Genomic DNA, 26706 nt, shown 5'->3' with positions numbered 1-26706 from the left:
AGCACACTTTTTCTAGCGCTTGGACTTTCGGTTGCTTGAACGCAAGCCCTTCGGGATATCTCCTTCATCAGGGGCCTGGTGATTTTTCGAAAGAGCGATCCGGAAAGAGGTAGGTCACATCGAGACTTGATGAACAGGAAAAGATGATGAAACTTTCGAGGTGCCATGAGGCACCAGGGCGAAGAGTCACCCGATCAGGCAGAAAGCACAGCTATGGTTTGTTACCGCCCAAAGCTCTTTCCCAAGACTCTTTGAAGCGTAGTAATAGCTATATGGAAGACGGCTTGGAGCGTGAGGTTCAGTAGTAAACAGGTTGCCACTGGGTGAAACTGGGAACCAGAGGGAACCTCCAGCACCAAAGACAGGCCCCAGCTGGGGAAAGGTAATGCTCTGCGTGGGACAAATTCCTTATGAAGGCCTTAGCAAACGGGATGACTGGAGATGATCAGAGAAGGGGAGGAGGCCCAAGGTCTTCCCATTAGGGTTGAGCGTGCAAAAACTGGAATCTTAATAGATTGTAACCGGAGACCAACTCTAGAACGTGTTGCACACCGGGGAGGGGGGGTAGAGAGAGTCAAAAAGACCCTCCCCGAGGCCAAAGCAATGAATCTGCTGCATACTCTGCTGTATGTTGGCCTGGTGGTGGGCTTTTAGGAGGGCATTAATGATCGGCTAAAGAGCACACTGGGCTCACTCGCCTACGCCTTTCAATCTGCGTGCCTGCAGATGTAGTGTTTTCAGGACATGGGTGCAGGAAGTGTACATGACGGAGGAGGTCCAGAGCTGGTGGAAGCAAAGGCGTAGAGTCTCGAGAGCGAGGAATGGGAGAAGAGGAAATCAAGGTCTGTGGGTCGAAAAAGGGCTGCTGGCAATGACTGTGGAGAAGTAGAGATGAAAGGTGTTGAGAACTTGGAAGAGGCGTGGAAGTGGGAGAAGTACGCACCCCAGCGGAAGATTCCACAGATGGTGTGAAGCGGCCAGGTCCTGCGAAGTTGAAAGCTTGACTTGGTCCAGAAAGCCGTGCCACTTGGTGTCGAGCTGGGTGGCCATCCGATGAACTTCTGTAATTGCCATGTGCTGCGAATGTGAGCGTTTTCTCCTTCAAAGACCATCCAAGGAGTTAAGCTGAGCGGAGGCAGAGGAGTGTGGGGGTAGGTGGGTAGAAAAGAAAAGCCGGCCTCCCCGTCGGGGAATCGAACCCCGGTCTCCCGCGTGACAGGCGGGGATACTCACCACTATACTAACGAGGACCAGTTGGTGCAGAGCACCTGCTCCTGGCCAAAGTACATACGGCTGCACAGCTTCTCTTTCAATAGAGCTGTGGGCCTCCTCAGTTTGCCTTGCAGTCGGCCGGACATCACCCTTGCAACGGGCCTCGTTCGCACGGCATCCGCCTTGTGGGCGGCTTCCGCTATCACTGGCCTTTCCGCCAGTAATAGACAAGTCAAGTCGCCAGGCTCAAATCAACGGCGGCTCGGCAAAGAAGGTCCCACCGAGATTTGAACTCGGATCGCTGGATTCAGAGTCCAGAGTGCTGACCGTTACACCATGGAACCCCTGGAACGAGGATCTTTCTCGCTTTTCTTGTGCCTCGCTATGCCTGTAGCTAACGCTCACTCCCCCTTAACCCCCCTAGGACCGACTCTCCTATAATCTTTTCCCTACACCGTCGATCGCCATCTCTTGGTCAATGAAGGGGCGGCAATTTCCCATGCGAAGGTACCGGGAAAGCTAAAAGTACAGCAAATCATTTCCTCCTTTTCCTGGGGCATTCATGGCAGAAGTAGACATGGGATGGCCCAAGCAGCAAGACAGGGGTGGGCGTCACAACAATCGATTCATCTAGTGGTAAGGGCTTCTTGCAAAACGCTTCTCGCAAATTCCACCCTTGGGAGGAGTGCCAGGTCCACGCGCCAGTCAAGCATAAGGAGGCCAGGCGGGTGCCTTGCCTGTGGCTTCAGGCGAGCCCTTACAGGAAGGCCGCCCAGGATGATGCCACCCCTCTTCTGGCAATGGCTCTTTTCCCGGAACCTCAAGTCCTTTTGATTTTTTTTTTCACGCTCTCTGCATTGTTTTGTCTCACCAGGCGACTATGGTTGTGGCACAGGCTGCATGATCCTTTTCCACTCCAGCAAGGATCACGAGCACACTTTTTCTAGCGCTTGGACTTTCGGTTGCTTGAACCCAAGCCCTTCGGGATATCTCCTTCATCAGGGGCCTGGTGATTTTTCGAAAGAGCGATCCGGAAAGAGGTAGGTCACATCGAGACTTGATGAACAGGAAAAGATGATGAAACTTTCGAGGTGCCATGAGGCACCAGGGCGAAGAGTCACCCGATCAGGCAGAAAGCACAGCTATGGTTTGTTACCGCCCAAAGCTCTTTCCCAAGACTCTTTGAAGCGTAGTAATAGCTATATGGAAGACGGCTTGGAGCGTGAGGTTCAGTAGTAAACAGGTTGCCACTGGGTGAAACTGGGAACCAGAGGGAACCTCCAGCACCAAAGACAGGCCCCAGCTGGGGAAAGGTAATGCTCTGCGTGGGACAAATTCCTTATGAAGGCCTTAGCAAACGGGATGACTGGAGATGATCAGAGAAGGGGAGGAGGCCCAAGGACTTCCCATTAGGGTTGAGCGTGCAAAAACTGGAATCTTAATAGATTGTAACCGGAGACCAACTCTAGAACGTGTTGCACACCGGGGAGGGGGGGTAGAGAGAGTCAAAAAGACCCTCCCCGAGGCCAAAGCAATGAATCTGCTGCATACTCTGCTGTATGTTGGCCTGGTGGTGGGCTTTTAGGAGGGCATTAATGATCGGCTAAAGAGCACACTGGGCTCACTCGCCTACGCCTTTCAATCTGCGTGCCTGCAGATGTAGTGTTTTCAGGACATGGGTGCAGGAAGTGTACATGACGGAGGAGGTCCAGAGCTGGTGGAAGCAAAGGCGCAGAGTCTCGAGAGCGAGCAATGGGAGAAGAGGAAATCAAGGTCTGTGGGTCGAAAATGGGCTGCTGGCAATGACTGTGGAGAAGTAGAGATGAAAGGTGTTGAGAACTTGGAAGAGGCGTGGAAGTGGGAGAAGTACGCACCCCAGCGGAAGATTCCACAGATGGTGTGAAGCGGCCAGGTCCTGCGAAGTTGAAAGCTTGACTTGGTCCAGAAAGCCGTGCCACTTGGTGTCGAGCTGGGTGGCCATCCGATGAAATTCTGTAATTGCCATGTGCTGCGAATGTGAGCGTTTTCTCCTTCAAAGACCATCCAAGGAGTTAAGCTGAGCGGAGGCAGAGGAGTGTGGGGGTAGGTGGGTAGAAAAGAAAAGCCGGCCTCCCCGTCGGGGAATCGAACCCCGGTTTCCCGCGTGACAGGTGGGGATACTCACCACTATACTAACGAGGACCAGTTGATGCAGAGCACCTGCTCCTGGCCAAAGTACATACGGCTGCACAGCTTCTCTTTCAATAGAGCTGTGGGCCTCCTCAGTTTGCCTTGCAGTCGGCCGGACATCACCCTTGCAACGGGCCTCGTTCGCACGGCATCCGCCTTGTGGGCGGCTTCCGCTATCACTGGCCTTTCCGCCAGTAATAGACAAGTCAAGTCGCCAGGCTCAAATCAACGGCGGCTCGGCAAAGAAGGTCCCACCGAGATTTGAACTCGGATCGCTGGATTCAGAGTCCAGAGTGCTGACCGTTACACCATGGAACCCCTGGAACGAGGATCTTTCTCGCTTTTCTTGTGCCTCGCTATGCCTGTAGCTAACGCTCACTCCCCCTTAACCCCCCTAGGACCGACTCTCCTATAATCTTTTCCCTACACCGTCGATCGCCATCTCTTGGTCAATGAAGGGGCGGCAATTTCCCATGCGAAGGTACCGGGAAAGCTAAAAGTACAGCAAATCATTTCCTCCTTTTCCTGGGGCATTCATGGCAGAAGTAGACATGGGATGGCCCAAGCAGCAAGACAGGGGTGGGCGTCACAACAATCGATTCATCTAGTGGTAAGGGCTTCTTGCAAAACGCTTCTCGCAAATTCCACCCTTGGGAGGAGTGCCAGGTCCACGCGCCAGTCAAGCATAAGGAGGCCAGGCGGGTGCCTTGCCTGTGGCTTCAGGCGAGCCCTTACAGGAAGGCCGCCCAGGATGATGCCACCCCTCTTCTGGCAATGGCTCTTTTCCCGGAACCTCAAGTCCTTTTGATTTTTTTTTTCACGCTCTCTGCATTGTTTTGTCTCACCAGGCGACTATGGTTGTGGCACAGGCTGCATGATCCTTTTCCACTCCAGCAAGGATCACGAGCACACTTTTTCTAGCGCTTGGACTTTCGGTTGCTTGAACGCAAGCCCTTCGGGATATCTCCTTCATCAGGGGCCTGGTGATTTTTCGAAAGAGCGATCCGGAAAGAGGTAGGTCACATCGAGACTTGATGAACAGGAAAAGATGATGAAACTTTCGAGGTGCCATGAGGCACCAGGGCGAAGAGTCACCCGATCAGGCAGAAAGCACAGCTATGGTTTGTTACCGCCCAAAGCTCTTTCCCAAGACTCTTTGAAGCGTAGTAATAGCTATATGGAAGACGGCTTGGAGCGTGAGGTTCAGTAGTAAACAGGTTGCCACTGGGTGAAACTGGGAACCAGAGGGAACCTCCAGCACCAAAGACAGGCCCCAGCTGGGGAAAGGGAATGCTCTGCGTGGGACAAATTCCTTATGAAGGCCTTAGCAAACGGGATGACTGGAGATGATCAGAGAAGGGGAGGAGGCCCAAGGACTTCCCATTAGGGTTGAGCGTGCAAAAACTGGAATCTTAATAGATGTAACCGGAGACCAACTCTAGAACGTGTTGCACACCGGGGAGGGGGGGTAGAGAGAGTCAAAAAGACCCTCCCCGAGGCCAAAGCAATGAATCTGCTGCATACTCTGCTGTATGTTGGCCTGGTGGTGGGCTTTTAGGAGGGCATTAATGATCGGCTAAAGAGCACACTGGGCTCACTCGCCTACGCCTTTCAATCTGCGTGCCTGCAGATGTAGTGTTTTCAGGACATGGGTGCAGGAAGTGTACATGACGGAGGAGGTCCAGAGCTGGTGGAAGCAAAGGCGCAGAGTCTCGAGAGCGAGCAATGGGAGAAGAGGAAATCAAGGTCTGTGGGTCGAAAATGGGCTGCTGGCAATGACTGTGGAGAAGTAGAGATGAAAGGTGTTGAGAACTTGGAAGAGGCGTGGAAGTGGGAGAAGTACGCACCCCAGCGGAAGATTCCACAGATGGTGTGAAGCGGCCAGGTCCTGCGAAGTTGAAAGCTTGACTTGGTCCAGAAAGCCGTGCCACTTGGTGTCGAGCTGGGTGGCCATCCGATGAAATTCTGTAATTGCCATGTGCTGCGAATGTGAGCGTTTTCTCCTTCAAAGACCATCCAAGGAGTTAAGCTGAGCGGAGGCAGAGGAGTGTGGGGGTAGGTGGGTAGAAAAGAAAAGCCGGCCTCCCCGTAGGGGAATCGAACCCCGGTCTCCCGCGTGACAGGTGGGGATACTCACCACTATACTAACGAGGACCAGTTGATGCAGAGCACCTGCTCCTGGCCAAAGTACATACGGCTGCACAGCTTCTCTTTCAATAGAGCTGTGGGCCTCCTCAGTTTGCCTTGCAGTCGGCCGGACATCACCCTTGCAACGGGCCTCGTTCGCACGGCATCCGCCTTGTGGGCGGCTTCCGCTATCACTGGCCTTTCCGCCAGTAATAGACAAGTCAAGTCGCCAGGCTCAAATCAACGGCGGCTCGGCAAAGAAGGTCCCACCGAGATTTGAACTCGGATCGCTGGATTCAGAGTCCAGAGTGCTGACCGTTACACCATGGAACCCCTGGAACGAGGATCTTTCTCGCTTTTCTTGTGCCTCGCTATGCCTGTAGCTAACGCTCACTCCCCCTTAACCCCCCTAGGACCGACTCTCCTATAATCTTTTCCCTACACCGTCGATCGCCATCTCTTGGTCAATGAAGGGGCGGCAATTTCCCATGCGAAGGTACCGGGAAAGCTAAAAGTACAGCAAATCATTTCCTCCTTTTCCTGGGGCATTCATGGCAGAAGTAGACATGGGATGGCCCAAGCAGCAAGACAGGGGTGGGCGTCACAACAATCGATTCATCTAGTGGTAAGGGCTTCTTGCAAAACGCTTCTCGCAAATTCCACCCTTGGGAGGAGTGCCAGGTCCACGCGCCAGTCAAGCATAAGGAGGCCAGGCGGGTGCCTTGCCTGTGGCTTCAGGCGAGCCCTTACAGGAAGGCCGCCCAGGATGATGCCACCCCTCTTCTGGCAATGGCTCTTTTCCCGGAACCTCAAGTCCTTTTGATTTTTTTTTTCACGCTCTCTGCATTGTTTTGTCTCACCAGGCGACTATGGTTGTGGCACAGGCTGCATGATCCTTTTCCACTCCAGCAAGGATCACGAGCACACTTTTTCTAGCGCTTGGACTTTCGGTTGCTTGAACGCAAGCCCTTCGGGATATCTCCTTCATCAGGGGCCTGGTGATTTTTCGAAAGAGCGATCCGGAAAGAGGTAGGTCACATCGAGACTTGATGAACAGGAAAAGATGATGAAACTTTCGAGGTGCCATGAGGCACCAGGGCGAAGAGTCACCCGATCAGGCAGAAAGCACAGCTATGGTTTGTTACCGCCCAAAGCTCTTTCCCAAGACTCTTTGAAGCGTAGTAATAGCTATATGGAAGACGGCTTGGAGCGTGAGGTTCAGTAGTAAACAGGTTGCCACTGGGTGAAACTGGGAACCAGAGGGAACCTCCAGCACCAAAGACAGGCCCCAGCTGGGGAAAGGGAATGCTCTGCGTGGGACAAATTCCTTATGAAGGCCTTAGCAAACGGGATGACTGGAGATGATCAGAGAAGGGGAGGAGGCCCAAGGACTTCCCATTAGGGTTGAGCGTGCAAAAACTGGAATCTTAATAGATGTAACCGGAGACCAACTCTAGAACGTGTTGCACACCGGGGAGGGGGGGTAGAGAGAGTCAAAAAGACCCTCCCCGAGGCCAAAGCAATGAATCTGCTGCATACTCTGCTGTATGTTGGCCTGGTGGTGGGCTTTTAGGAGGGCATTAATGATCGGCTAAAGAGCACACTGGGCTCACTCGCCTACGCCTTTCAATCTGCGTGCCTGCAGATGTAGTGTTTTCAGGACATGGGTGCAGGAAGTGTACATGACGGAGGAGGTCCAGAGCTGGTGGAAGCAAAGGCGCAGAGTCTCGAGAGCGAGCAATGGGAGAAGAGGAAATCAAGGTCTGTGGGTCGAAAATGGGCTGCTGGCAATGACTGTGGAGAAGTAGAGATGAAAGGTGTTGAGAACTTGGAAGAGGCGTGGAAGTGGGAGAAGTACGCACCCCAGCGGAAGATTCCACAGATGGTGTGAAGCGGCCAGGTCCTGCGAAGTTGAAAGCTTGACTTGGTCCAGAAAGCCGTGCCACTTGGTGTCGAGCTGGGTGGCCATCCGATGAAATTCTGTAATTGCCATGTGCTGCGAATGTGAGCGTTTTCTCCTTCAAAGACCATCCAAGGAGTTAAGCTGAGCGGAGGCAGAGGAGTGTGGGGGTAGGTGGGTAGAAAAGAAAAGCCGGCCTCCCCGTCGGGGAATCGAACCCCGGTCTCCCGCGTGACAGGTGGGGATACTCACCACTATACTAACGAGGACCAGTTGATGCAGAGCACCTGCTCCTGGCCAAAGTACATACGGCTGCACAGCTTCTCTTTCAATAGAGCTGTGGGCCTCCTCAGTTTGCCTTGCAGTCGGCCGGACATCACCCTTGCAACGGGCCTCGTTCGCACGGCATCCGCCTTGTGGGCGGCTTCCGCTATCACTGGCCTTTCCGCCAGTAATAGACAAGTCAAGTCGCCAGGCTCAAATCAACGGCGGCTCGGCAAAGAAGGTCCCACCGAGATTTGAACTCGGATCGCTGGATTCAGAGTCCAGAGTGCTGACCGTTACACCATGGAACCCCTGGAACGAGGATCTTTCTCGCTTTTCTTGTGCCTCGCTATGCCTGTAGCTAACGCTCACTCCCCCTTAACCCCCCTAGGACCGACTCTCCTATAATCTTTTCCCTACACCGTCGATCGCCATCTCTTGGTCAATGAAGGGGCGGCAATTTCCCATGCGAAGGTACCGGGAAAGCTAAAAGTACAGCAAATCATTTCCTCCTTTTCCTGGGGCATTCATGGCAGAAGTAGACATGGGATGGCCCAAGCAGCAAGACAGGGGTGGGCGTCACAACAATCGATTCATCTAGTGGTAAGGGCTTCTTGCAAAACGCTTCTCGCAAATTCCACCCTTGGGAGGAGTGCCAGGTCCACGCGCCAGTCAAGCATAAGGAGGCCAGGCGGGTGCCTTGCCTGTGGCTTCAGGCGAGCCCTTACAGGAAGGCCGCCCAGGATGATGCCACCCCTCTTCTGGCAATGGCTCTTTTCCCGGAACCTCAAGTCCTTTTGATTTTTTTTTTCACGCTCTCTGCATTGTTTTGTCTCACCAGGCGACTATGGTTGTGGCACAGGCTGCATGATCCTTTTCCACTCCAGCAAGGATCACGAGCACACTTTTTCTAGCGCTTGGACTTTCGGTTGCTTGAACGCAAGCCCTTCGGGATATCTCCTTCATCAGGGGCCTGGTGATTTTTCGAAAGAGCGATCCGGAAAGAGGTAGGTCACATCGAGACTTGATGAACAGGAAAAGATGATGAAACTTTCGAGGTGCCATGAGGCACCAGGGCGAAGAGTCACCCGATCAGGCAGAAAGCACAGCTATGGTTTGTTACCGCCCAAAGCTCTTTCCCAAGACTCTTTGAAGCGTAGTAATAGCTATATGGAAGACGGCTTGGAGCGTGAGGTTCAGTAGTAAACAGGTTGCCACTGGGTGAAACTGGGAACCAGAGGGAACCTCCAGCACCAAAGACAGGCCCCAGCTGGGGAAAGGGAATGCTCTGCGTGGGACAAATTCCTTATGAAGGCCTTAGCAAACGGGATGACTGGAGATGATCAGAGAAGGGGAGGAGGCCCAAGGACTTCCCATTAGGGTTGAGCGTGCAAAAACTGGAATCTTAATAGATGTAACCGGAGACCAACTCTAGAACGTGTTGCACACCGGGGAGGGGGGGTAGAGAGAGTCAAAAAGACCCTCCCCGAGGCCAAAGCAATGAATCTGCTGCATACTCTGCTGTATGTTGGCCTGGTGGTGGGCTTTTAGGAGGGCATTAATGATCGGCTAAAGAGCACACTGGGCTCACTCGCCTACGCCTTTCAATCTGCGTGCCTGCAGATGTAGTGTTTTCAGGACATGGGTGCAGGAAGTGTACATGACGGAGGAGGTCCAGAGCTGGTGGAAGCAAAGGCGCAGAGTCTCGAGAGCGAGCAATGGGAGAAGAGGAAATCAAGGTCTGTGGGTCGAAAATGGGCTGCTGGCAATGACTGTGGAGAAGTAGAGATGAAAGGTGTTGAGAACTTGGAAGAGGCGTGGAAGTGGGAGAAGTACGCACCCCAGCGGAAGATTCCACAGATGGTGTGAAGCGGCCAGGTCCTGCGAAGTTGAAAGCTTGACTTGGTCCAGAAAGCCGTGCCACTTGGTGTCGAGCTGGGTGCCCATCCGATGAACTTCTGTTATTGCCATGTGCTGCGAATGTGAGCGTTTTCTCCTTCAAAGACCATCCAAGGAGTTAAGCTGAGCGGAGGCAGAGGAGTGTGGGGGTAGGTGGGTAGAAAAGAAAAGCCGGCCTCCCCGTCGGGGAATCGAACCCCGGTCTCCCGCGTGACAGGCGGGGATACTCACCACTATACTAACGAGGACCAGTTGGTGCAGAGCACCTGCTCCTGGCCAAAGTACATACGGCTGCACAGCTTCTCTTTCAATAGAGCTGTGGGCCTCCTCAGTTTGCCTTGCAGTCGGCCGGACATCACCCTTGCAACGGGCCTCGTTCGCACGGCATCCGCCTTGTGGGCGGCTTCCGCTATCACTGGCCTTTCCGCCAGTAATAGACAAGTCAAGTCGCCAGGCTCAAATCAACGGCGGCTCGGCAAAGAAGGTCCCACCGAGATTTGAACTCGGATCGCTGGATTCAGAGTCCAGAGTGCTGACCGTTACACCATGGAACCCCTGGAACGAGGATCTTTCTCGCTTTTCTTGTGCCTCGCTATGCCTGTAGCTAACGCTCACTCCCCCTTAACCCCCCTAGGACCCACTCTCCTATAATCTTTTCCCTACACCGTCGATCGCCATCTCTTGGTCAATGAAGGGGCGGCAATTTCCCATGCGAAGGTACCGGGAAAGCTAAAAGTACAGCAAATCATTTCCTCCTTTTCCTGGGGCATTCATGGCAGAAGTAGACATGGGATGGCCCAAGCAGCAAGACAGGGGTGGGCGTCACAACAATCGATTCATCTAGTGGTAAGGGCTTCTTGCAAAACGCTTCTCGCAAATTCCACCCTTGGGAGGAGTGCCAGGTCCACGCGCCAGTCAAGCATAAGGAGGCCAGGCGGGTGCCTTGCCTGTGGCTTCAGGCGAGCCCTTACAGGAAGGCCGCCCAGGATGATGCCACCCCTCTTCTGGCAATGGCTCTTTTCCCGGAACCTCAAGTCCTTTTGATTTTTTTTTTCACGCTCTCTGCATTGTTTTGTCTCACCAGGCGACTATGGTTGTGGCACAGGCTGCATGATCCTTTTCCACTCCAGCAAGGATCACGAGCACACTTTTTCTAGCGCTTGGACTTTCGGTTGCTTGAACCCAAGCCCTTCGGGATATCTCCTTCATCAGGGGCCTGGTGATTTTTTGAAAGAGCGATCCGGAAAGAGGTAGGTCACATCGAGACTTGATGAACAGGAAAAGATGATGAAACTTTCGAGGTGCCATGAGGCACCAGGGCGAAGAGTCACCCGATCAGGCAGAAAGCACAGCTATGGTTTGTTACCGCCCAAAGCTCTTTCCCAAGACTCTTTGAAGCGTAGTAATAGCTATATGGAAGACGGCTTGGAGCGTGAGGTTCAGTAGTAAACAGGTTGCCACTGGGTGAAACTGGGAACCAGAGGGAACCTCCAGCACCAAAGACAGGCCCCAGCTGGGGAAAGGTAATGCTCTGCGTGGGACAAATTCCTTATGAAGGCCTTAGCAAACGGGATGACTGGAGATGATCAGAGAAGGGGAGGAGGCCCAAGGTCTTCCCATTAGGGTTGAGCGTGCAAAAACTGGAATCTTAATAGATTGTAACCGGAGACCAACTCTAGAACGTGTTGCACACCGGGGAGGGGGGGTAGAGAGAGTCAAAAAGACCCTCCCCGAGGCCAAAGCAATGAATCTGCTGCATACTCTGCTGTATGTTGGCCTGGTGGTGGGCTTTTAGGAGGGCATTAATGATCGGCTAAAGAGCACACTGGGCTCACTCGCCTACGCCTTTCAATCTGCGTGCCTGCAGATGTAGTGTTTTCAGGACATGGGTGCAGGAAGTGTACATGACGGAGGAGGTCCAGAGCTGGTGGAAGCAAAGGCGTAGAGTCTCGAGAGCGAGGAATGGGAGAAGAGGAAATCAAGGTCTGTGGGTCGAAAATGGGCTGCTGGCAATGACTGTGGAGAAGTAGAGATGAAAGGTGTTGAGAACTTGGAAGAGGCGTGGAAGTGGGAGAAGTACGCACCCCAGCGGAAGATTCCACAGATGGTGTGAAGCGGCCAGGTCCTGCGAAGTTGAAAGCTTGACTTGGTCCAGAAAGCCGTGCCACTTGGTGTCGAGCTGGGTGGCCATCCGATGAACTTCTGTAATTGCCATGTGCTGCGAATGTGAGCGTTTTCTCCTTCAAAGACCATCCAAGGAGTTAAGCTGAGCGGAGGCAGAGGAGTGTGGGGGTAGGTGGGTAGAAAAGAAAAGCCGGCCTCCCCGTCGGGGAATCGAACCCCGGTCTCCTGCGTGACAGGCGGGGATACTCACCACTATACTAACGAGGACCATTTGGTGCAGAGCACCTGCTCCTGGCCAAAGTACATACGGCTGCACAGCTTCTCTTTCAATAGAGCTGTGGGCCTCCTCAGTTTGCCTTGCAGTCGGCCGGACATCACCCTTGCAACGGGCCTCGTTCGCACGGCATCCGCCTTGTGGGCGGCTTCCGCTATCACTGGCCTTTCCGCCAGTAATAGACAAGTCAAGTCGCCAGGCTCAAATCAACGGCGGCTCGGCAAAGAAGGTCCCACCGAGATTTGAACTCGGATCGCTGGATTCAGAGTCCAGAGTGCTGACCGTTACACCATGGAACCCCTGGAACATAGAATCTTTCTCGCTTTTCTTGTGCCTCGCTATGCCTGTAGCTAACGCTCACTCCCCCTTAACCCCCCTAGGACCGACTCTCCTATAATCTTTTCCCTACACCGTCGATCGCCATCTCTTGGTCAATGAAGGGGCGGCAATTTCCCATGCGAAGGTACCGGGAAAGCTAAAAGTACAGCAAATCATTTCCTCCTTTTCCTGGGGCATTCATGGCAGAAGTAGACATGGGATGGCCCAAGCAGCAAGACAGGGGTGGGCGTCACAACAATCGATTCATCTAGTGGTAAGGGCTTCTTGCAAAACGCTTCTCGCAAATTCCACCCTTGGGAGGAGTGCCAGGTCCACGCGCCAGTCAAGCATAAGGAGGCCAGGCGGGTGCCTTGCCTGTGGCTTCAGGCGAGCCCTTACAGGAAGGCCGCCCAGGATGATGCCACCCCTCTTCTGGCAATGGCTCTTTTCCCGGAACCTCAAGTCCTTTTGATTTTTTTTTTCACGCTCTCTGCATTGTTTTGTCTCACCAGGCGACTATGGTTGTGGCACAGGCTGCATGATCCTTTTCCACTCCAGCAAGGATCACGAGCACACTTTTTCTAGCGCTTGGACTTTCGGTTGCTTGAACGCAAGCCCTTCGGGATATCTCCTTCATCAGGGGCCTGGTGATTTTTCGAAAGAGCGATCCGGAAAGAGGTAGGTCACATCGAGACTTGATGAACAGGAAAAGATGATGAAACTTTCGAGGTGCCATGAGGCACCAGGGCGAAGAGTCACCCGATCAGGCAGAAAGCACAGCTATGGTTTGTTACCGCCCAAAGCTCTTTCCCAAGACTCTTTGAAGCGTAGTAATATGGAAGACGGCTTGGAGCGTGAGGTTCAGTAGTAAACAGTTTGCCACTGGGTGAAACTGGGAACCAGAGGGAACCTCCAGCACCAAAGACAGGCCCCAGCTGGGGAAAGGTAATGCTCTGCGTGGGACAAATTCCTTATGAAGGCCTTAGCAAACGGGATGACTGGAGATGATCAGAGAAGGGGAGGAGGCCCAAGGACTTCCCATTAGGGTTGAGCGTGCAATAACTGGAATCTTAATAGATTGTAACCGGAGACCAACTCTAGAACGTGTTGCACACCGGGGAGGGGGGGTAGAGAGAGTCAAAAAGACCCTCCCCGAGGCCAAAGCAATGAATCTGCTGCATACTCTGCTGTATGTTGGCCTGGTGGTGGGCTTTTAGGAGGGCATTAATGATCGGCTAAAGAGCACACTGGGCTCACTCGCCTACGCCTTTCAATCTGCGTGCCTGCAGATGTAGTGTTTTCAGGACATGGGTGCAGGAAGTGTACATGACGGAGGAGGTCCAGAGCTGGTGGAAGCAAAGGCGCAGAGTCTCGAGAGCGAGCAATGGGAGAAGAGGAAATCAAGGTCTGTGGGTCGAAAATGGGCTGCTGGCAATGACTGTGGAGAAGTAGAGATGAAAGGTGTTGAGAACTTGGAAGAGGCGTGGAAGTGGGAGAAGTACGCACCCCAGCGGAAGATTCCACAGATGGTGTGAAGCGGCCAGGTCCTGCGAAGTTGAAAGCTTGACTTGGTCCAGAAAGCCGTGCCACTTGGTGTCGAGCTGGGTGGCCATCCGATGAACTTCTGTTATTGCCATGTGCTGCGAATGTGAGCGTTTTCTCCTTCAAAGACCATCCAAGGAGTTAAGCTGAGCGGAGGCAGAGGAGTGTGGGGGTAGGTGGGTAGAAAAGAAAAGCCGGCCTCCCCGTCAGGGAATCGAACCCCGGTCTCCCGCGTGACAGGCGGGGATACTCACCACTATACTAACGAGGACCAGTTGGTGCAGAGCACCTGCTCCTGGCCAAAGTACATACGGCTGCACAGCTTCTCTTTCAATAGAGCTGTGGGCCTCCTCAGTTTGCCTTGCAGTCGGCCGGACATCACCCTTGCAACGGGCCTCGTTCGCACGGCATCCGCCTTGTGGGCGGCTTCCGCTATCACTGGCCTTTCCGCCAGTAATAGACAAGTCAAGTCGCCAGGCTCAAATCAACGGCGGCTCGGCAAAGAAGGTCCCACCGAGATTTGAACTCGGATCGCTGGATTCAGAGTCCAGAGTGCTGACCGTTACACCATGGAACCCCTGGAACGAGGATCTTTCTCGCTTTTCTTGTGCCTCGCTATGCCTGTAGCTAACGCTCACTCCCCCTTAACCCCCCTAGGACCGACTCTCCTATAATCTTTTCCCTACACCGTCGATCGCCATCTCTTGGTCAATGAAGGGGCGGCAATTTCCCATGCGAAGGTACCGGGAAAGCTAAAAGTACAGCAAATCATTTCCTCCTTTTCCTGGGGCATTCATGGCAGAAGTAGACATGGGATGGCCCAAGCAGCAAGACAGGGGTGGGCGTCACAACAATCGATTCATCTAGTGGTAAGGGCTTCTTGCAAAACGCTTCTCGCAAATTCCACCCTTGGGAGGAGTGCCAGGTCCACGCGCCAGTCAAGCATAAGGAGGCCAGGCGGGTGCCTTGCCTGTGGCTTCAGGCGAGCCCTTACAGGAAGGCCGCCCAGGATGATGCCACCCCTCTTCTGGCAATGGCTCTTTTCCCGGAACCTCAAGTCCTTTTGATTTTTTTTTTCACGCTCTCTGCATTGTTTTGTCTCACCAGGCGACTATGGTTGTGGCACAGGCTGTATGATCCTTTTCCACTCCAGCAAGGATCACGAGCACACTTTTTCTAGCGCTTGGACTTTCGGTTGCTTGAACCCAAGCCCTTCGGGATATCTCCTTCATCAGGGGCCTGGTGATTTTTTGAAAGAGCGATCCGGAAAGAGGTAGGTCACATCGAGACTTGATGAACAGGAAAAGATGATGAAACTTTCGAGGTGCCATGAGGCACCAGGGCGAAGAGTCACCCGATCAGGCAGAAAGCACAGCTATGGTTTGTTACCGCCCAAAGCTCTTTCCCAAGACTCTTTGAAGCGTAGTAATAGCTATATGGAAGACGGCTTGGAGCGTGAGGTTCAGTAGTAAACAGGTTGCCACTGGGTGAAACTGGGAACCAGAGGGAACCTCCAGCACCAAAGACAGGCCCCAGCTGGGGAAAGGTAATGCTCTGCGTGGGACAAATTCCTTATGAAGGCCTTAGCAAACGGGATGACTGGAGATGATCAGAGAAGGGGAGGAGGCCCAAGGTCTTCCCATTAGGGTTGAGCGTGCAAAAACTGGAATCTTAATAGATTGTAACCGGAGACCAACTCTAGAACGTGTTGCACACCGGGGAGGGGGGGTAGAGAGAGTCAAAAAGACCCTCCCCGAGGCCAAAGCAATGAATCTGCTGCATACTCTGCTGTATGTTGGCCTGGTGGTGGGCTTTTAGGAGGGCATTAATGATCGGCTAAAGAGCACACTGGGCTCACTCGCCTACGCCTTTCAATCTGCGTGCCTGCAGATGTAGTGTTTTCAGGACATGGGTGCAGGAAGTGTACATGACGGAGGAGGTCCAGAGCTGGTGGAAGCAAAGGCGCAGAGTCTCGAGAGCGAGCAATGGGAGAAGAGGAAATCAAGGTCTGTGGGTCGAAAATGGGCTGCTGGCAATGACTGTGGAGAAGTAGAGATGAAAGGTGTTGAGAACTTGGAAGAGGCGTGGAAGTGGGAGAAGTACGCACCCCAGCGGAAGATTCCACAGATGGTGTGAAGCGGCCAGGTCCTGCGAAGTTGAAAGCTTGACTTGGTCCAGAAAGCCGTGCCACTTGGTGTCGAGCTGGGTGGCCATCCGATGAACTTCTGTTATTGCCATGTGCTGCGAATGTGAGCGTTTTCTCCTTCAAAGACCATCCAAGGAGTTAAGCTGAGCGGAGGCAGAGGAGTGTGGGGGTAGGTGGGTAGAAAAGAAAAGCCGGCCTCCCCGTCGGGGAATCGAACCCCGGTCTCCCGCGTGACAGGCGGGGATACTCACCACTATACTAACGAGGACCAGTTGGTGCAGAGCACCTGCTCCTGGCCAAAGTACATACGGCTGCACAGCTTCTCTTTCAATAGAGCTGTGGGCCTCCTCAGTTTGCCTTGCAGTCGGCCGGACATCACCCTTGCAACGGGCCTCGTTCGCACGGCATCCGCCTTGTGGGCGGCTTCCGCTATCACTGGCCTTTCCGCCAGTAATAGACAAGTCAAGTCGCCAGGCTCAAATCAACGGAGGCTCGGCAAAGAAGGTCCCACCGAGATTTGAACTCGGATCGCTGGATTCAGAGTCCAGAGTGCTGACCGTTACACCATGGAACCCCTGGAACGAGGATCTTTCTCGCTTTTCTTGTGCCTCGCTATGCCTGTAGCTAACGCTCACTCCCCCTTAACCCCCCTAAGACCGACTCTCCTATAATCTTTTCCCTACACCGTCGATCGCCATCTCTTGGTCAATGAAGGGGCGGCAATTTCCCATGCGAAGGTACCAGGAAAGCTAAAAGTACAGCAAATCATTTCCTCCTTTTCCTGGGGCATTCATGGCAGAAGTAGACATGGGATGGCCCAAGCAGCAAGACAGGGGTGGGCGTCACAACAATCGATTCATCTAGTGGTAAGGGCTTCTTGCAAAACGCTTCTCGCAAATTCCACCCTTGGGAGGAGTGCCAGGTCCACGCGCCAGTCAAGCATAAGGAGGCCAGGCGGGTGCCTTGCCTGTGGCTTCAGGCGAGCCCTTACAGGAAGGCCGCCCAGGATGATGCCACCCCTCTTCTGGCAATGGCTCTTTTCCCGGAACCTCAAGTCCTTTTGATTTTTTTTTTCACGCTCTCTGCATTGTTTTGTCTCACCAGGCGACTATGGTTGTGGCACAGGCTGCATGATCCTTTTCCACTCCAGCAAGGATCACGAGCACACTTTTTCTAGCGCTTGGACTTTCGGTTGCTTGAACCCAAGCCCTTCGGGATATCTCCTTCATCAGGGGCCTGGTGATTTTTTGAAAGAGCGATCCGGAAAGAGGTAGGTCACATCGAGACTTGATGAACAGGAAAAGATGATGAAACTTTCGAGGTGCCATGAGGCACCAGGGCGAAGAGTCACCCGATCAGGCAGAAAGCACAGCTATGGTTTGTTACCGCCCAAAGCTCTTTCCCAAGACTCTTTGAAGCGTAGTAATAGCTATATGGAAGACGGCTTGGAGCGTGAGGTTCAGTAGTAAACAGGTTGCCACTGGGTGAAACTGGGAACCAGAGGGAACCTCCAGCACCAAAGACAGGCCCCAGCTGGGGAAAGGTAATGCTCTGCGTGGGACAAATTCCTTATGAAGGCCTTAGCAAACGGGATGACTGGAGATGATCAGAGAAGGGGAGGAGGCCCAAGGTCTTCCCATTAGGGTTGAGCGTGCAAAAACTGGAATCTTAATAGATTGTAACCGGAGACCAACTCTAGAACGTGTTGCACACCGGGGAGGGGGGGTAGAGAGAGTCAAAAAGACCCTCCCCGAGGCCAAAGCAATGAATCTGCTGCATACTCTGCTGTATGTTGGCCTGGTGGTGGGCTTTTAGGAGGGCATTAATGATCGGCTAAAGAGCACACTGGGCTCACTCGCCTACGCCTTTCAATCTGCGTGCCTGCAGATGTAGTGTTTTCAGGACATGGGTGCAGGAAGTGTACATGACGGAGGAGGTCCAGAGCTGGTGGAAGCAAAGGCGTAGAGTCTCGAGAGCGAGGAATGGGAGAAGAGGAAATCAAGGTCTGTGGGTCGAAAATGGGCTGCTGGCAATGACTGTGGAGAAGTAGAGATGAAAGGTGTTGAGAACTTGGAAGAGGCGTGGAAGTGGGAGAAGTACGCACCCCAGCGGAAGATTCCACAGATGGTGTGAAGCGGCCAGGTCCTGCGAAGTTGAAAGCTTGACTTGGTCCAGAAAGCCGTGCCACTTGGTGTCGAGCTGGGTGGCCATCCGATGAACTTCTGTAATTGCCATGTGCTGCGAATGTGAGCGTTTTCTCCTTCAAAGACCATCCAAGGAGTTAAGCTGAGCGGAGGCAGAGGAGTGTGGGGGTAGGTGGGTAGAAAAGAAAAGCCGGCCTCCCCGTCGGGGAATCAAACCCCGGTCTCCTGCGTGACAGGCGGGGATACTCACCACTATACTAACGAGGACCAGTTGGTGCAGAGCACCTGCTCCTGGCCAAAGTACATACGGCTGCACAGCTTCTCTTTCAATAGAGCTGTGGGCCTCCTCAGTTTGCCTTGCAGTCGGCCGGACATCACCCTTGCAACGGGCCTCGTTCGCACGGCATCCGCCTTGTGGGCGGCTTCCGCTATCACTGGCCTTTCCGCCAGTAATAGACAAGTCAAGTCGCCAGGCTCAAATCAACGGCGGCTCGGCAAAGAAGGTCCCACCGAGATTTGAACTCGGATCGCTGGATTCAGAGTCCAGAGTGCTGACCGTTACACCATGGAACCCCTGGAACGAGGATCTTTCTCGCTTTTCTTGTGCCTCGCTATGCCTGTAGCTAACGCTCACTCCCCCTTAACCCCCCTAGGACCGACTCTCCTATAATCTTTTCCCTACACCGTCGATCGCCATCTCTTGGTCAATGAAGGGGCGGCAATTTCCCATGCGAAGGTACCGGGAAAGCTAAAAGTACAGCAAATCATTTCCTCCTTTTCCTGGGGCATTCATGGCAGAAGTAGACATGGGATGGCCCAAGCAGCAAGACAGGGGTGGGCGTCACAACAATCGATTCATCTAGTGGTAAGGGCTTCTTGCAAAACGCTTCTCGCAAATTCCACCCTTGGGAGGAGTGCCAGGTCCACGCGCCAGTCAAGCATAAGGAGGCCAGGCGGGTGCCTTGCCTGTGGCTTCAGGCGAGCCCTTACAGGAAGGCCGCCCAGGATGATGCCACCCCTCTTCTGGCAATGGCTCTTTTCCCGGAACCTCAAGTCCTTTTGATTTTTTTTTTCACGCTCTCTGCATTGTTTTGTCTCACCAGGCGACTATGGTTGTGGCACAGGCTGCATGATCCTTTTCCACTCCAGCAAGGATCACGAGCACACTTTTTCTAGCGCTTGGACTTTCGGTTGCTTGAACGCAAGCCCTTCGGGATATCTCCTTCATCAGGGGCCTGGTGATTTTTCGAAAGAGCGATCCGGAAAGAGGTAGGTCACATCGAGACTTGATGAACAGGAAAAGATGATGAAACTTTCGAGGTGCCATGAGGCACCAGGGCGAAGAGTCACCCGATCAGGCAGAAAGCACAGCTATGGTTTGTTACCGCCCAAAGCTCTTTCCCAAGACTCTTTGAAGCGTAGTAATAGCTATATGGAAGACGGCTTGGAGCGTGAGGTTCAGTAGTAAACAGTTTGCCACTGGGTGAAACTGGGAACCAGAGGGAACCTCCAGCACCAAAGACAGGCCCCAGCTGGGGAAAGGTAATGCTCTGCGTGGGACAAATTCCTTATGAAGGCCTTAGCAAACGGGATGACTGGAGATGATCAGAGAAGGGGAGGAGGCCCAAGGACTTCCCATTAGGGTTGAGCGTGCAATAACTGGAATCTTAATAGATTGTAACCGGAGACCAACTCTAGAACGTGTTGCACACCGGGGAGGGGGGGTAGAGAGAGTCAAAAAGACCCTCCCCGAGGCCAAAGCAATGAATCTGCTGCATACTCTGCTGTATGTTGGCCTGGTGGTGGGCTTTTAGGAGGGCATTAATGATCGGCTAAAGAGCACACTGGGCTCACTCGCCTACGCCTTTCAATCTGCGTGCCTGCAGATGTAGTGTTTTCAGGACATGGGTGCAGGAAGTGTACATGACGGAGGAGGTCCAGAGCTGGTGGAAGCAAAGGCGCAGAGTCTCGAGAGCGAGGAATGGGAGAAGAGGAAATCAAGGTCTGTGGGTCGAAAATGGGCTGCTGGCAATGACTGTGGAGAAGTAGAGATGAAAGGTGTTGAGAACTTGGAAGAGGCGTGGAAGTGGGAGAAGTACGCACCCCAGCGGAAGATTCCACAGATGGTGTGAAGCGGCCAGGTCCTGCGAAGTTGAAAGCTTGACTTGGTCCAGAAAGCCGTGCCACTTGGTGTCGAGCTGGGTGGCCATCCGATGAACTTCTGTTATTGCCATGTGCTGCGAATGTGAGCGTTTTCTCCTTCAAAGACCATCCAAGGAGTTAAGCTGAGCGGAGGCAGAGGAGTGTGGGGGTAGGTGGGTAGAAAAGAAAAGCCGGCCTCCCCGTCGGGGAATCAAACCCCGGTCTCCCGCGTGACAGGCGGGGATACTCACCACTATACTAACGAGGACCAGTTGGTGCAGAGCACCTGCTCCTGGCCAAAGTACATACGGCTGCACAGCTTCTCTTTCAATAGAGCTGTGGGCCTCCTCAGTTTGCCTTGCAGTCGGCCGGACATCACCCTTGCAACGGGCCTCGTTCGCACGGCATCCGCCTTGTGGGCGGCTTCCGCTATCACTGGCCTTTCCGCCAGTAATAGACAAGTCAAGTCGCCAGGCTCAAATCAACGGCGGCTCGGCAAAGAAGGTCCCACCGAGATTTGAACTCGGATCGCTGGATTCAGAGTCCAGAGTGCTGACCGTTACACCATGGAACCCCTGGAACGAGGATCTTTCTCGCTTTTCTTGTGCCTCGCTATGCCTGTAGCTAACGCTCACTCCCCCTTAACCCCCCTAGGACCGACTCTCCTATAATCTTTTCCCTACACCGTCGATCGCCATCTCTTGGTCAATGAAGGGGCGGCAATTTCCCATGCGAAGGTACCGGGAAAGCTAAAAGTACAGCAAATCATTTCCTCCTTTTCCTGGGGCATTCATGGCAGAAGTAGACATGGGATGGCCCAAGCAGCAAGACAGGGGTGGGCGTCACAACAATCGATTCATCTAGTGGTAAGGGCTTCTTGCAAAACGCTTCTCGCAAATTCCACCCTTGGGAGGAGTGCCAGGTCCACGCGCCAGTCAAGCATAAGGAGGCCAGGCGGGTGCCTTGCCTGTGGCTTCAGGCGAGCCCTTACAGGAAGGCCGCCCAGGATGATGCCACCCCTCTTCTGGCAATGGCTCTTTTCCCGGAACCTCAAGTCCTTTTGATTTTTTTTTTCACGCTCTCTGCATTGTTTTGTCTCACCAGGCGACTATGGTTGTGGCACAGGCTGTATGATCCTTTTCCACTCCAGCAAGGATCACGAGCACACTTTTTCTAGCGCTTGGACTTTCGGTTGCTTGAACCCAAGCCCTTCGGGATATCTCCTTCATCAGGGGCCTGGTGATTTTTTGAAAGAGCGATCCGGAAAGAGGTAGGTCACATCGAGACTTGATGAACAGGAAAAGATGATGAAACTTTCGAGGTGCCATGAGGCACCAGGGCGAAGAGTCACCCGATCAGGCAGAAAGCACAGCTATGGTTTGTTACCGCCCAAAGCTCTTTCCCAAGACTCTTTGAAGCGTAGTAATAGCTATATGGAAGACGGCTTGGAGCGTGAGGTTCAGTAGTAAACAGGTTGCCACTGGGTGAAACTGGGAACCAGAGGGAACCTCCAGCACCAAAGACAGGCCCCAGCTGGGGAAAGGTAATGCTCTGCGTGGGACAAATTCCTTATGAAGGCCTTAGCAAACGGGATGACTGGAGATGATCAGAGAAGGGGAGGAGGCCCAAGGTCTTCCCATTAGGGTTGAGCGTGCAAAAACTGGAATCTTAATAGATTGTAACCGGAGACCAACTCTAGAACGTGTTGCACACCGGGGAGGGGGGGTAGAGAGAGTCAAAAAGACCCTCCCCGAGGCCAAAGCAATGAATCTGCTGCATACTCTGCTGTATGTTGGCCTGGTGGTGGGCTTTTAGGAGGGCATTAATGATCGGCTAAAGAGCACACTGGGCTCACTCGCCTACGCCTTTCAATCTGCGTGCCTGCAGATGTAGTGTTTTCAGGACATGGGTGCAGGAAGTGTACATGACGGAGGAGGTCCAGAGCTGGTGGAAGCAAAGGCGCAGAGTCTCGAGAGCGAGCAATGGGAGAAGAGGAAATCAAGGTCTGTGGGTCGAAAATGGGCTGCTGGCAATGACTGTGGAGAAGTAGAGATGAAAGGTGTTGAGAACTTGGAAGAGGCGTGGAAGTGGGAGAAGTACGCACCCCAGCGGAAGATTCCACAGATGGTGTGAAGCGGCCAGGTCCTGCGAAGTTGAAAGCTTGACTTGGTCCAGAAAGCCGTGCCACTTGGTGTCGAGCTGGGTGGCCATCCGATGAACTTCTGTTATTGCCATGTGCTGCGAATGTGAGCGTTTTCTCCTTCAAAGACCATCCAAGGAGTTAAGCTGAGCGGAGGCAGAGGAGTGTGGGGGTAGGTGGGTAGAAAAGAAAAGCCGGCCTCCCCGTCGGGGAATCGAACCCCGGTCTCCCGCGTGACAGGCGGGGATACTCACCACTATACTAACGAGGACCAGTTGGTGCAGAGCACCTGCTCCTGGCCAAAGTACATACGGCTGCACAGCTTCTCTTTCAATAGAGCTGTGGGCCTCCTCAGTTTGCCTTGCAGTCGGCCGGACATCACCCTTGCAACGGGCCTCGTTCGCACGGCATCCGCCTTGTGGGCGGCTTCCGCTATCACTGGCCTTTCCGCCAGTAATAGACAAGTCAAGTCGCCAGGCTCAAATCAACGGCGGCTCGGCAAAGAAGGTCCCACCGAGATTTGAACTCGGATCGCTGGATTCAGAGTCCAGAGTGCTGACCGTTACACCATGGAACCCCTGGAACGAGGATCTTTCTCGCTTTTCTTGTGCCTCGCTATGCCTGTAGCTAACGCTCACTCCCCCTTAACCCCCCTAGGACCGACTCTCCTATAATCTTTTCCCTACACCGTCGATCGCCATCTCTTGGTCAATGAAGGGGCGGCAATTTCCCATGCGAAGGTACCGGGAAAGCTAAAAGTACAGCAAATCATTTCCTCCTTTTCCTGGGGCATTCATGGCAGAAGTGACATGGGATGGCCCAAGCAGCAAGACAGGGGTGGGCGTCACAACAATCGATTCATCTAGTGGTAAGGGCTTCTTGCAAAACGCTTCTCGCAAATTCCACCCTTGGGAGGAGTGCCAGGTCCACGCGCCAGTCAAGCATAAGGAGGCCAGGCGGGTGCCTTGCCTGTGGCTTCAGGCGAGCCCTTACAGGAAGGCCGCCCAGGATGATGCCACCCCTCTTCTGGCAATGGCTCTTTTCCCGGAACCTCAAGTCCTTTTGATTTTTTTTTTCACGCTCTCTGCATTGTTTTGTCTCACCAGGCGACTATGGTTGTGGCACAGGCTGCATGATCCTTTTCCACTCCAGCAAGGATCACGAGCACACTTTTTCTAGCGCTTGGACTTTCGGTTGCTTGAACCCAAGCCCTTCGGGATATCTCCTTCATCAGGGGCCTGGTGATTTTTTGAAAGAGCGATCCGGAAAGAGGTAGGTCACATCGAGACTTGATGAACAGGAAAAGATGATGAAACTTTCGAGGTGCCATGAGGCACCAGGGCGAAGAGTCACCCGATCAGGCAGAAAGCACAGCTATGGTTTGTTACCGCCCAAAGCTCTTTCCCAAGACTCTTTGAAGCGTAGTAATAGCTATATGGAAGACGGCTTGGAGCGTGAGGTTCAGTAGTAAACAGGTTGCCACTGGGTGAAACTGGGAACCAGAGGGAACCTCCAGCACCAAAGACAGGCCCCAGCTGGGGAAAGGTAATGCTCTGCGTGGGACAAATTCCTTATGAAGGCCTTAGCAAACGGGATGACTGGAGATGATCAGAGAAGGGGAGGAGGCCCAAGGTCTTCCCAATAGGGTTGAGCGTGCAAAAACTGGAATCTTAATAGATTGTAACCGGAGACCAACTCTAGAACGTGTTGCACACCGGGGAGGGGGGGTAGAGAGAGTCAAAAAGACCCTCCCCGAGGCCAAAGCAATGAATCTGCTGCATACTCTGCTGTATGTTGGCCTGGTGGTGGGCTTTTAGGAGGGCATTAATGATCGGCTAAAGAGCACACTGGGCTCACTCGCCTACGCCTTTCAATCTGCGTGCCTGCAGATGTAGTGTTTTCAGGACATGGGTGCAGGAAGTGTACATGACGGAGGAGGTCCAGAGCTGGTGGAAGCAAAGGCGCAGAGTCTCGAGAGCGAGCAATGGGAGAAGAGGAAATCAAGGTCTGTGGGTCGAAAATGGGCTGCTGGCAATGACTGTGGAGAAGTAGAGATGAAAGGTGTTGAGAACTTGGAAGAGGCGTGGAAGTGGGAGAAGTACGCACCCCAGCGGAAGATTCCACAGATGGTGTGAAGCGGCCAGGTCCTGCGAAGTTGAAAGCTTGACTTGGTCCAGAAAGCCGTGCCACTTGGTGTCGAGCTGGGTGGCCATCCGATGAACTTCTGTAATTGCCATGTGCTGCGAATGTGAGCGTTTTCTCCTTCAAAGACCATCCAAGGAGTTAAGCTGAGCGGAGGCAGAGGAGTGTGGGGGTAGGTGGGTAGAAAATGAAAAGCCGGCCTTCCCGTCGGGGAATCGAACCCCGGTCTCCCGCGTGACAGGCGGGGATACTCACCACTATACTAACGAGGACCAGTTGGTGCAGAGCACCTGCTCCTGGCCAAAGTACATACGGCTGCACAGCTTCTCTTTCAATAGAGCTGTGGGCCTCCTCAGTTTGCCTTGCAGTCGGCCGGACATCACCCTTGCAACGGGCCTCGTTCGCACGGCATCCGCCTTGTGGGCGGCTTCCGCTATCACTGGCCTTTCCGCCAGTAATAGACAAGTCAAGTCGCCAGGCTCAAATCAACGGCGGCTCGGCAAAGAAGGTCCCACCGAGATTTGAACTCGGATCGCTGGATTCAGAGTCCAGAGTGCTGACCGTTACACCACGGAACCCCTGGAATGAGGATCTTTCTCGCTTTTCTTGTGCCTCGCTATGCCTGTAGCTAACGCTCACTCCCAATTAACCCCCTAGGACCGACTCTCCTATAATCTTTTCCCTACACCGTCGATCGCCATCTCTTGGTCAATGAAGGGGCGGCAATTTCCCATGCGAAGGTACCGGGAAAGCTAAAAGTACAGCAAATCATTTCCTCCTTTTCCTGGGGCATTCATGGCAGAAGTAGACATGGGATGGCCCAAGCAGCAAGACAGGGGTGGGCGTCACAACAATCGATTCATCTAGTGGTAAGGGCTTCTTGCAAAACGCTTCTCGCAAATTCCACCCTTGGGAGGAGTGCCAGGTCCACGCGCCAGTCAAGCATAAGGAGGCCAGGCGGGTGCCTTGCCTGTGGCTTCAGGCGAGCCCTTACAGGAAGGCCGCCCAGGATGATGCCACCCCTCTTCTGGCAATGGCTCTTTTCCCGGAACCTCAAGTCCTTTTGATTTTTTTTTTCACGCTCTCTGCATTGTTTTGTCTCACCAGGCGACTATGGTTGTGGCACAGGCTGCATGATCCTTTTCCACTCCAGCAAGGATCACGAGCACACTTTTTCTAGCGCTTGGACTTTCGGTTGCTTGAACCCAAGCCCTTCGGGATATCTCCTTCATCAGGGACCTGGTGATTTTTCGAAAGAGCGATCCGGAAAGAGGTAGGTCACATCGAGACTTGATGAACAGGAAAAGATGATGAAACTTTCGAGGTGCCATGAGGCACCAGGGCGAAGAGTCACCCGATCAGGCAGAAAGCACAGCTATGGTTTGTTACCGCCCAAAGCTCTTTCCCAAGACTCTTTGAAGCGTAGTAATAGCTATATGGAAGACGGCTTGGAGCGTGAGGTTCAGTAGTAAACAGGTTGCCACTGGGTGAAACTGGGAACCAGAGGGAACCTCCAGCACCAAAGACAGGCCCCAGCTGGGGAAAGGGAATGCTCTGCGTGGGACAAATTCCTTATGAAGGCCTTAGCAAACGGGATGACTGGAGATGATCAGAGAAGGGGAGGAGGCCCAAGGACTTCCCATTAGGGTTGAGCGTGCAAAAACTGGAATCTTAATAGATTGTAACCGGAGACCAACTCTAGAACGTGTTGCACACCGGGGAGGGGGGGTAGAGAGAGTCAAAAAGACCCTCCCCGAGGCCAAAGCAATGAATCTGCTGCATACTCTGCTGTATGTTGGCCTGGTGGTGGGCTTTTAGGAGGGCATTAATGATCGGCTAAAGAGCACACTGGGCTCACTCGCCTACGCCTTTCAATCTGCGTGCCTGCAGATGTAGTGTTTTCAGGACATGGGTGCAGGAAGTGTACATGACGGAGGAGGTCCAGAGCTGGTGGAAGCAAAGGCGCAGAGTCTCGAGAGCGAGCAATGGGAGAAGAGGAAATCAAGGTCTGTGGGTCGAAAATGGGCTGCTGGCAATGACTGTGGAGAAGTAGAGATGAAAGGTGTTGAGAACTTGGAAGAGGCGTGGAAGTGGGAGAAGTACGCACCCCAGCGGAAGATTCCACAGATGGTGTGAAGCGGCCAGGTCCTGCGAAGTTGAAAG

General features: G+C 53.4%; 16 non-coding genes across 16 annotated transcripts; all 16 read right to left on the bottom strand.

Annotated features, from left to right (window-relative positions):
• Window positions 1-1178: 1178 nt before the first annotated feature.
• On the bottom strand, window positions 1179-1250 carry TRNAD-GUC (transfer RNA aspartic acid (anticodon GUC)). The gene has a single exon. It is a non-coding gene; the product is annotated as a tRNA-Asp (tRNA).
• A 234-nt stretch (window positions 1251-1484) lies between these two features.
• TRNAQ-CUG (transfer RNA glutamine (anticodon CUG)) lies at window positions 1485-1556 on the bottom strand. Its single transcript has one exon. It is a non-coding gene; the product is annotated as a tRNA-Gln (tRNA).
• Window positions 1557-3627: 2071 nt separating this feature from the next.
• On the bottom strand, window positions 3628-3699 carry TRNAQ-CUG (transfer RNA glutamine (anticodon CUG)). Its single transcript has one exon. It is a non-coding gene; the product is annotated as a tRNA-Gln (tRNA).
• Window positions 3700-5769: 2070 nt separating this feature from the next.
• TRNAQ-CUG (transfer RNA glutamine (anticodon CUG)) lies at window positions 5770-5841 on the bottom strand. Its single transcript has one exon. It is a non-coding gene; the product is annotated as a tRNA-Gln (tRNA).
• Window positions 5842-7911: 2070 nt separating this feature from the next.
• Window positions 7912-7983, bottom strand: TRNAQ-CUG (transfer RNA glutamine (anticodon CUG)). Its single transcript has one exon. It is a non-coding gene; the product is annotated as a tRNA-Gln (tRNA).
• Window positions 7984-9747: 1764 nt separating this feature from the next.
• TRNAD-GUC (transfer RNA aspartic acid (anticodon GUC)) lies at window positions 9748-9819 on the bottom strand. The gene has a single exon. It is a non-coding gene; the product is annotated as a tRNA-Asp (tRNA).
• Window positions 9820-10053: 234 nt separating this feature from the next.
• Window positions 10054-10125, bottom strand: TRNAQ-CUG (transfer RNA glutamine (anticodon CUG)). The gene has a single exon. It is a non-coding gene; the product is annotated as a tRNA-Gln (tRNA).
• Window positions 10126-12196: 2071 nt separating this feature from the next.
• On the bottom strand, window positions 12197-12268 carry TRNAQ-CUG (transfer RNA glutamine (anticodon CUG)). The gene has a single exon. It is a non-coding gene; the product is annotated as a tRNA-Gln (tRNA).
• A 2066-nt stretch (window positions 12269-14334) lies between these two features.
• On the bottom strand, window positions 14335-14406 carry TRNAQ-CUG (transfer RNA glutamine (anticodon CUG)). Its single transcript has one exon. It is a non-coding gene; the product is annotated as a tRNA-Gln (tRNA).
• A 1765-nt stretch (window positions 14407-16171) lies between these two features.
• TRNAD-GUC (transfer RNA aspartic acid (anticodon GUC)) lies at window positions 16172-16243 on the bottom strand. The gene has a single exon. It is a non-coding gene; the product is annotated as a tRNA-Asp (tRNA).
• Window positions 16244-16477: 234 nt separating this feature from the next.
• TRNAQ-CUG (transfer RNA glutamine (anticodon CUG)) lies at window positions 16478-16549 on the bottom strand. The gene has a single exon. It is a non-coding gene; the product is annotated as a tRNA-Gln (tRNA).
• Window positions 16550-18620: 2071 nt separating this feature from the next.
• TRNAQ-CUG (transfer RNA glutamine (anticodon CUG)) lies at window positions 18621-18692 on the bottom strand. Its single transcript has one exon. It is a non-coding gene; the product is annotated as a tRNA-Gln (tRNA).
• Window positions 18693-20763: 2071 nt separating this feature from the next.
• On the bottom strand, window positions 20764-20835 carry TRNAQ-CUG (transfer RNA glutamine (anticodon CUG)). Its single transcript has one exon. It is a non-coding gene; the product is annotated as a tRNA-Gln (tRNA).
• A 1765-nt stretch (window positions 20836-22600) lies between these two features.
• On the bottom strand, window positions 22601-22672 carry TRNAD-GUC (transfer RNA aspartic acid (anticodon GUC)). The gene has a single exon. It is a non-coding gene; the product is annotated as a tRNA-Asp (tRNA).
• A 234-nt stretch (window positions 22673-22906) lies between these two features.
• On the bottom strand, window positions 22907-22978 carry TRNAQ-CUG (transfer RNA glutamine (anticodon CUG)). Its single transcript has one exon. It is a non-coding gene; the product is annotated as a tRNA-Gln (tRNA).
• A 2071-nt stretch (window positions 22979-25049) lies between these two features.
• TRNAQ-CUG (transfer RNA glutamine (anticodon CUG)) lies at window positions 25050-25121 on the bottom strand. Its single transcript has one exon. It is a non-coding gene; the product is annotated as a tRNA-Gln (tRNA).
• Window positions 25122-26706: the final 1585 nt, after the last annotated feature.

The sequence above is a fragment of the Staurois parvus genome, unplaced genomic scaffold (assembly GCF_062004578.1).
Source record: "Staurois parvus isolate SC_StPar_1 unplaced genomic scaffold, SC_StPar_1.0 ptg000126l, whole genome shotgun sequence".
NCBI lineage: Eukaryota > Metazoa > Chordata > Amphibia > Anura > Ranidae > Staurois > Staurois parvus.
This window is presented reverse-complemented; position numbering and strand designations above follow the sequence as displayed.